Here is a 9,829-nt window from a genome sequence, read left to right as displayed (position 1 = left end):
TAATTTCACATTTAAGGAATTCGAATGTAGGAATCGGCTACATACCTTACTCGCCATCTTGCTCTCGCCTGTACCTCACAAGCTATTGGCCGGCACACGCACTGCCAACATGGAGAACATGCCAACGGAAATTTGCCTTCCCGCCACTTTCAAAGATCAGTTTCAGCAACACACACGTCTGTACTCGTCCTCATAACGTGAGCAAACACCAGGAAGTATTACCACAAACGTAAACATCACCGAGAAGATTGATGTCGACCGCAGCGGTGCTTCGTATTCTGCTCGGAAATGCGATGGAAACTCAATCAAACCAAATGGCATCAGGGATCCGTTGTCCGTTGTCGCGCGGACGCCTCACGGCCTCACCAGGCTCCAACAGCTCCCCATAGAGCCCATAGTTTGAGATAATTCACACAACACTGGGCACACGACCAATGAAATTGCGACGTGGTGGATATTATGCACAACCAGTCGGCCAATCAGGAGCCTAAATGTCTGGCTGGCTTTTCGGTCGGTCCTGGCTACCATCGACTTCTACTGGATTTCAGGCCTGCCGCTGTTACTCTGTATTCAAAATAACTAAAGCGATTTTGGGGTAAAATAAAGATTTATTTGATACAAAGCACTAATTCAAAGATCTGATACATGGGCGCACTGTGCGTACAAAGCCCACTGCGTTGCTGACACACTGGGACAAAGTTCGAACATGAAGCAGAACGAACACACCGTTCAACTCCTAATACCGAGCCAGTCTCATGAGTGCGTACCATTTCATGATGAGCATCTTCTTTCGCTGCCTGCGGTGCATCCATAATAGCGAAGCGAAAAGCGCGTGTGGCACGTAATCCTGTCTTTGTTGACAGTCCTCGAAGTCCAACGGTGCTCGAACTTGTTCTTCACGCTCCGACTCATGAAGCATTCCGCTACCGCAGTTGACAAATTGTTCGTGGTATAACAGTTGTGTCCAGAAACAGCACAACACGCGTAGACTCACAAGGACGAACTAATAAACCCGCGAACATATTTCTGCAAACTGTTCTGTCGATTGACACCACCGAACACAGGAGGACGACATGCCGGCCATGCTATTTCGAAACTATGCTGAAACGGCCGAGACGCTGTACGCACATGCGCGCTACAAAATGTGATTTCAAAACGTTCTCGACCAATCGGAGCGCGCGCACAGTCTAGGCCAATGGGCTTGCAACATGGTGTATGGGCGCAGTGGTACATACTCTACAGCCGCGTCCGCGGGTACCTGAGGAGGACTGGCCTCACTACCATCTACCATCAGACCATCTGCTCTTTCCCTCTTTCTCTCAACAACTTGGGAGAGTGAGAGGAGCTCGCGCTGCTTCGCACTCCGACTAATATTTCTGGGGCTTCCTTAGCAAAGAAAAACAACAAGTAGAGCTGCGTTGTACAAGGGACACGTCCCAGGAACGCAACTTCTGGGACCTGGGACTTTGGGACATTTTTAGGACGTCCGAATAAAGTTTCGTGTTGTCTGGGTAGTAATGTCACACCAACTACCCCAACTTAGCACTTTGGAGCTGTCTTCAGTCTTACATTGCACGTACCTCCCCCTATCGTGGTGGAGCAATGCAAATTCTCCTGGCCACTCGGAAATCTTTCAAGCCAGCTGCCCGCAATACGATAGCACAGTGGTTGAAACGACCCCTGGTAATGGCTGGACACCTCAATCTTTAAGGCACACTCCACGCGGGGAGCGGCTACCTCCAAAGCTCAGACTAAGGGGGTTTCTGTAGCTGAAATCCTGGAAGTGGCGGATTGGTCCTCCGACACAACCTTCAATCGCTTCTATCGTCGAAACACTTGGGCGAGAGCAAACTTTGGCACCCAAGTCCTGTCCTAACCCTGAAGTTAAGCTTTGAACAAGCAGTTGTAAACCCTGATAGTAAGTGTCGATCGTAGCCGAAGTATAATTACCTGCCCTGGCGAACGGTACTTACCTGAAGTTAGAGCAAGAATTATACGAGGTGTAGAGAGACACTTACTATCAATCAGGGGGTCTTCCCGCCCATGTATGTATTTCCCACCAGAGTTAACATTTCTGGGTCGGTTTCTGTTTTTTGTCGTTACAGGCCGTGGGTACCAGTAGGACAAGCCTAATCCAGAAATCAAATTTTGTCTTCTCCATTTACTTTGGTGTCTTCGCTGTAATATCTTCACTCTGACCGCCTGTAGTTCGAAAGACGGGGAAAGATTAGGGAAGGATGCCTATATAGTGAAGGTCGTGCCATCTGGGGTCTGCCTAGTAAAACTTTAGCTTTGAACTTTACGCCCGACCAGCAAAAAGAGGAAAAGGCAGTTGTAAACCCTGATAGTAAGGGTCTCTCTACACCACTGCTCTACACCTCGTATAATTCCTGCTCTAACTTCAGGTAAGTACTGTTCGCCAGGCTAGGCTCGGCTAGGTGGCGCAAGCTGCCGCCCGTTCCAAACGGTACACCCGCAGAATCCATTCATCCATCCAGCCACACAGTGTTGTTGCCACACCTACAGATTTATCATGAGATCTACCTACTTTTTGGAAAATCTACATATCTACAGAGATTTCTGAAAATCACATGAGTTTTTGCTCCAACGAATGGATCACTCGACACAGTACGTGTTTCGCATCAGTGCACAAAACGACAACGATGAAAAACGTCAGCAGAACGCGGGAATGTGTTTGACAGACTATTTTTTAGAATATTTTCTGCAGTTAATTTGGTGAAAACGAAGCAAAGAAACAACCTCTCAACAACCGCCGTAGTTGAGAGGCTGTTTCTTTGCTTCGTTTTCATCAAATTAACTGCAGAAAATATTCTAAAAAAATAGTCGATCAAACACTCATTCCCGCGTTCTGCTGACGTTCAACGACCGTCATAATTGGCTCCAGCACCGTGTGTCAGAGATTTCCGGCGCACGTCAAAAGAACCCAAGGTGGTCGAAATTATCCGCACTCCTACCCTGCGGCACGTGCAACATGTCGCCACATTGCGCAGACTAACTTTACGTGTAACATCACGGTACCATTACCATTACACCATAACTGGCCTCCTGCACACAAAATGCATGCTGTTGAGTCAAGCTGCTTCGCCGTCGCCGTTGACAAGGATTTGATCCGTCGATCGCGAAACTGGCGGAGCTCGCCGGAGGAGAAGGACGTCTACAGCGAACAGCGAACGAACGATTGGCGAGCCTCAACGCTAAATCAGTTTTTTATGGTATTTGTGTGCGCGTTACCAGTTTGCCTCACAGACTTGACTTGTGTCGCGGTTAGGAATGCTCTATTGGGAACTAGTCTGCCCCGAACCCTACTGGCTCCACACGACACAGGCGGGAAATCCTAAGCATCCACAGCCGGAAGGGGAGTCTACCTCTTTCGCGACTTCCACATCCGAGGGAAGATACAAGTCCTCACACAAGGCGGGAAGCGGTGCTAGAGATGCAGAGTGACAAGAGGCCGAGACAGTTTCCAGAGATCCAACAAACGACCCCTGGCAGTCGCCCAGGACGCTGCTTATATAGGTCCAGAGCATGGTCCGGTACCACTGCGGAGGCTACACTTTATTCAAATAAATATATACAAAACAAGCACTTGGGGAGTTAGTGCGCGCCGGAAGGTGGTTTCGCGTTACAGTTACGAAAGGAGGAGGAAGTCGTTTGCGGGAAAGCCGAAAGTTGAACAAAGAGTTAGGCAATAATATTGGCAAACAGTTATATAGTAAGTCATGACAGTGGAATTGTCTGAATATGTGGTTATTGGAATTGTACTCTTAAAAAGGTGCTCAAAAATACCAGAACCACTTCCGTTCCCGATTCGATACGCACTTGGGAAACATTATATACAGGCGTCACTTTATTTACGCAATTTGCATTACGCTCACTGAGGTTAATAGAAAAGGTTTCTTGGTTAATATGCAGCTCGCGATTATAAAAGTCAATAACAACGTTAGCGTCCCTACAAAACGGTATTCCCCCCAGAACGTCATACTGGAAGTCCTTCCCACACAACCACCAATGTCCAGAGGACGTCCTGAAATGGTCGGAATATCTTTGTCAGAAAGTGACGTAAATAGGATGTCTTCTAGATTTCTATTTGTGATGTCCGTTGGGACGATAAAAGCGTACATCCTGTAGATATTCTACAGTTATCCTGTGGCTTATGTCTCATGTCAAATCAGAAGTTGCGATTGAAATCATTTGGTTTGAATTCCCAAAGTATGTGGTGGGTGTAATTCTCTCCCGACTTGCATGCCACTTTAATAATACAATGTACGTATTGTATAGTAACAAGACAAAATAGCTAAGCTGTATTGACATGCTACACAAATATTTTAATAATTAGCCCCAGACTCATTTTATTTCTGGTTACTTAATTTAATGTTTTTACGTAGTTATACATGCAGATCTCTTGGATGATCCATTCTTACTGGCGTTAAGCACGGAGTCTTGCCTCAATCGGATCTCACTAATGAATGATTTAACACTTTTTGCGTGTCGTTCCAAACAGCACAGAGCGCAAAAGGATATGTACAACAGCATATTAAAATGGTTAATGTCAAGCGCCACTGTGGTTGCACAGTCCTTTGACAAATTTCACTGCAATATTTGTGCAGAAACGTCTGAGCAGATAAGTCGAAGTTACACAGGGATTGAAGCATTGCCCGTCACTCACTCTTGGCGTATTGTGTATGGCAAGACAAAACAGTAGATGTCATAACTCTTCAGCGCAGTTAGAGAGCTCGAATATCAAGTAACTTCAATTTTCCACTACCTTAGAGGGAATTCAAATACTATTGCCCTTTATTTGGTTTCTGTGTCTTCAACACACTATTTAGGAAATTGTCGAAAGTGCGCAAACGTGTGCAAATAATTCATGCTCAAACATAAAAATAAATAAATAAAATAATAAAACGAATAAATAGATTAAATAAATATATACCCAAAGTTTACAAAGTTGTGCACACAACTCCAAATACCTGTGTACTGCAAAAACTGGTTGTGCAATGCGATAGTTCCTGGCTTTAGTTATGTTGCGAGACGTGAGCTTCCCGGTCTTTGAAACCCAAACTTAACTATAGCCGCAGTGCTCTCAACGTCACATGCGACCAAGCAGCATCAACTCGGAGTCTGTTTTCAACTTGGAAACGTCTGTTGGCGTGTTAGCGTCTTCGCAGCCTGGTGAATTGAGTTTCCTCCTGTCCTTCAACTCTTTCGACTGTATAAAAATGTGAATGTCTTTTCATCTGTGTAGTGAGGTGCTTCCTTATGCATTTTGTTCCTGAAGCGTTGCAGAAGCTCTATTACAACAAAGGGGAAGTGGCGTGTGTAGGACAGGTGATCTCCAAGTCGCAAGTCTGAACCAGGAGGTGTAGTAATGACCAGATATTTATCTATAGTTATCTTAACTGCATTCATGATGTGTACTCGTGCTCCACTCGAAGCTCTCAAAATCTCTAGTATTACCAACGTGTTCTTGCCATGTTTATCTGGTGCAATAGTGCATGAAATGCCGAAGTTCTGTGTAGACACTTCTGTGGCAAATCTGTTTCAGTACAATTGCCTACTTAAATTATGCCTCCAATATTCCTTGGCGGCAGTTACTGTTTATACTACATGTCAGCTCTACCCTGTGATATCTTCATGTTAGGATGGGAGCAATTTTCACATTTTTGGTGTACCAAAGTGCCTGGGCTAGCTCGCATCTATATACCCTTTATGGTGCTGGTATAACTTAATTAACCGCTTTCGTTACTCAGGATACTCACCCACTTAGATGAAACACCAATTCCTAGATCTAGCTGCTCATTCCAAGAACTGATGTTAACATGATACATTGTTAGCTAGCTCGTTGCCAAGTGATACACAGATGAGGTTTTTTGAGTGGGGGTACATAAACAAAATACAGAAACCGACACTGAAGATTTGATTTGTACAAGCTTTCGCGTGGAGGTCCACGCTTCCTCAGGTACTCCCCTCTTCGTGTACGCTTCTGAGTGGGAGTACAGAATATTCAATAAAATGTCTTCTCACAGTGAACAGGCTTATGTGATGGAACAGCTTGTATTATAAGATGTATACACAGCATACGGGGGCAGGGGGCATACTGCAGTAACGTTCTGGAATGTCCGGAAAAACATCCTGAGATGCCTAGAAAAATATCCTGAAAATGTCATAAAGGAAGCCACCAGGATTGCCCAAATCAAGTCCCCGGCTGTTGCAATGGCAGTACGAATGATGTCCAATAGGATGTTATCCGGACAATCCGTGATATCTTACGGACATCTGATTGTCCAGTTGGTGACGTCGTATTGACATCCTCAGGATGTGCCTTGGTTGTGTGGGTTCAAAACGATAAAAGACATGGGAAAAATCAAACTGTTCGAAAATTCCACATTCAAAACACATTGTCCTGCTGGTTGTGCCAAATCACCACTGACAGTCTTGATGAACACATGCGGTGCTGGCTGTACAGTCACAGAAGATAACGATGATAAAAAATTGGAAGATATAATGTTCACTGCTGACCCTGTGTCCACTATAAAGTTTCCAACGTGTCCTTGTACATTCACAGGTAACTTCAACAATTCATTTTTCGAAAGCGTTGCGGTAGGGCGGCCAGACGTGCCCCTACAACTGGCCATTCCCGCTTCCCGCTACGGGCAAATTTCGTGGGGGTAGGTCTCGCTGAGCCGAGCTCAGTTGTTCGTCTCGCATTCTTTTATGGCATTGTCGGTAAATGTGACCCCGTCTGTGACAATAGTCACACACGGGCCTGCCATCGTCGCTTCGCCCTCTTCCTGCCGGGGGTCACCGCGCTTGGGTGCGACGAAGATGGACCTCCATGGCAGCCAGTCGCTTTTCGAGGGAGCGCAGGGATGCCCCAAGGTCATCTTGTGGTTGCGGGCGTTGATGGTTTGAGCCGCTTGGTGCGGATTCCACGAAGGCGCTGTGGAGCAGTGTGGGATGGGGAACGGTGGCTGGTGGTGGCGACGACCCTGCGTTGACTGCCGCTTGAGCGAGGCCGAGCTGCTGCAACCCCTGTGGAAACTGCGTCGCTGTGAGAGGCATGATGTTTGCTTGGCTGATGCGTTGCAACGTGTGCAGAAAATCGGCGCACGTCGATGGATTGACGAGGAGCATTTCCTGCATATCTTCTGGGCGCAGTCCCTTTATGAGGTGCCGCAGTTTGCACGCCTCAGTCATTTGTGGGTCCACCCGAGCACAGAGCTGAAGCACGTCGTAGGAATACTGCTCCGGTGTCTCCAGTGGACGGCGTGTGCGGCCGCACAGGTGTAAGTGGAATAATTCCGTCGTTTGCCGCCCACCGAAGTTCTGCGTGAGTTCGTGTTTCCACTGTTCCCAGGTGAGCTGTGCTCCAGTTAGCATCTTGGTGGTATACCACTTCCGTGCGTCGCCGTCGAGGTATAGGCACTTAACTTTTGCTTCGTGATCCCACCCGTTGATCCGCGCAACGTGCCAGGTCAGCCACTTGGATACGCTCTCATCGGGACCTCCTTTAAAGGTGGGTGCTCCCACGGCCGGTCGTGCTGATGGGGTTGCCATTATATTGGGCGCTTGGTTACTTTTCTTGCTGGGCATGAGTTTTGATTAGTTCTTCTGCGAGTTCGAATAGGCGGTTGAAATGATGATCTATTTTGTTCCGGCGTTCTTCTTCGGATGTTTTGGACAGGAGACGAATCGGTTGTGCGGGTTTTGGGCGTGTTGCTTGCAAAAGGCGGCGACGGCGGTTACGTTTTTGACTCGCCGTTAAAGCGTGAACACTAATCGCGTTTTGGGGAGTCGCTCTCATGGTAGATTGGGGATAAATGCCCCGCACCTCCACCACTTTTGTCGCGGTTAGGAATGCTCTATTGGGAACTAGTCTGCCCCGAACCCTACTGGCTCCACACGACACAGGCGGGAAATCCTAAGCATCCACAGCCGGAAGCCCAGGCAAAAATCTGGACTGGTTCCAGAATGGTTCCATTTGAATCTGGACTGGTTCCATTTGAATGTGGATGGTCCCGGAATGGTTCCAGTTGAATGTTGATGGTCCCAGCTGGATTCACAAGTGGGGTGGCTGGTTCCACATTGGTGAAATCAGTGGTACCACTCTGGCCTCAAATGGTTCCAGAGCTTACAGTGGGAGCCTCACAGGTACCATTTTGTTCCCACAATGGTCAATTGAACCACTTGAGGCTCCAAGCTGGGCAGCTTCCCCCTTTGAGATCCGTTAGGAGAAGAAGAGTCCACTCTTGCCATATACGCTTCTGTTTCTTTTTTGTTTTTGTTTCTTGCTTTTTTAGTCATTATTTTGATGTATTTTAGCACACGTATGATGTATATTTCTTGTTTTTTATCCGTTTACGTCTTCGATAAAATATATGCTGTAACTTCAATTCGTGCTCTTATTCTCATCTAAAGGCAAATGTCATAAAATGTACCACCAAAATGTCAAAAGGCACAATCAAAAGATGACACACTCCGCCAAATAATTAGAAGAACTAAAAACAAACAGGCAATTGCACGGGCTGACCCAAAGCAGATGCAATAATTATGAGGGCGCTTCGGTGCGGCGGGAGGCTTTCAATTCAAATTCTAACGGCGGGCCGCGAGAGGGAGCAAAGCGAGCGCAGTGCGCAGGCGCAGGCGTCAGCGTCAGTTTGAACTTTGACGCGTCGTTGCGAGGTCGTTTTTTCTCTTCGGTTGCCGTGGCAGAGATCGGGCATCTCCTGTGCACTATTTACGTGGTTTTAGTGCGTTTTCTAAGACAACGTGATCACAATGATTCATGTGAAACATACTGGCGATATCTCGGAGAAGTTTCGACGCTAGGAAGACACGGCGTCCTCAGAAGAACCGGACGATGAAACGCCAAACGGACTGCACATAATGCTTCTTCCGATGTTAAGAGGTATAAGTGCTTACCGTGGTGCTTCGACTGCTACTGATTATATGTTTTATTTCAGGAGCTAGAGGAACCTGAGAAACATGGTTAGGACGAGTATAGAGATTAGGATCGTTTGGTGAAGAGGAAAATGGTACATGCCGCGACCTACATGGACGGAGGTGTAATCTTCTCTGAGAAAATACAGGTGTCAGGTGGTCAACAAAACGCCGTGTTCCCTGTTGTTCATGTTGTCCGTGAGTGCATCGCAAATTCAACACAAGCACATGCCTCGTCTGAACGCAGTGAGTGATTACCCGTGTGCGACTAAGTACGTGAGAGATGTATCGATTATTTCTTTATCCTTAGTGTATGCTCATAGCAGAATAAACAATAGTTACTTGAACTGTATGTGCTTTTCTACGCATTACTTTCGGTCATGCATTTAGTGGTCCCATCTGCTAAGTGGTCGGATCCGAGACCACTTAGCAGAGGGGACCACTGGATAAATTCCATTGGTTCCACTTCAAGCGCCACCGTGAAACTGGTTCCACTTTTAACTGGTCCCAGCCAGAGAATGGTTCCACATTCCAAGTGGTTCCTGTCCGATAATCCACTTCGAAGTGGTCCCACTCCAGATTTTTGCCTGGGAGGGGAGCCGAAGCTCCACACAACACAGGCGGGAAAAACTTAGCCTCCACAGCTGGAAGGGGAGTCTACCTCTTTCGCGACTTCCACAGCCGAGGGAAGATACAAGTCCTCACACAAGGCGGAAAGCGGTGCTAGAGAGGCAGAGTGACAAGAGGCCGAGACAGTTTCCAGAGATCCAACCAACGACCCCCGGCAGTGGCCCAGGACGCTGCTTATATAGGTCCAGAGCATGGTCCGATACCACTGCGGAGGCTACACTTTATTCAAATAAATATA

The 9,829-nt window shown here is 47.1% G+C and overlaps 1 long non-coding RNA gene across 1 annotated transcript; it reads left to right on the top strand.

Moving 5' to 3' along the window:
- The first annotated feature begins 8,677 nt into the window (after positions 1-8,677).
- On the top strand, positions 8,678-9,313 carry LOC135395933 (uncharacterized). Its single transcript, XR_010423223.1, has 2 exons — positions 8,678-8,929; positions 8,985-9,313. It is a non-coding gene; the product is annotated as an uncharacterized LOC135395933 (long non-coding RNA).
- The last annotated feature ends 516 nt before the right edge of the window (positions 9,314-9,829 follow it).

Source organism: Ornithodoros turicata, chromosome 5 (genome assembly GCF_037126465.1).
Source record: "Ornithodoros turicata isolate Travis chromosome 5, ASM3712646v1, whole genome shotgun sequence".
NCBI classification, from domain to species: Eukaryota; Metazoa; Arthropoda; class Arachnida; order Ixodida; family Argasidae; genus Ornithodoros; species Ornithodoros turicata.
Note: the sequence above shows the minus strand (reverse complement) of the source record. Positions and strands in the feature narration are given on the sequence as shown.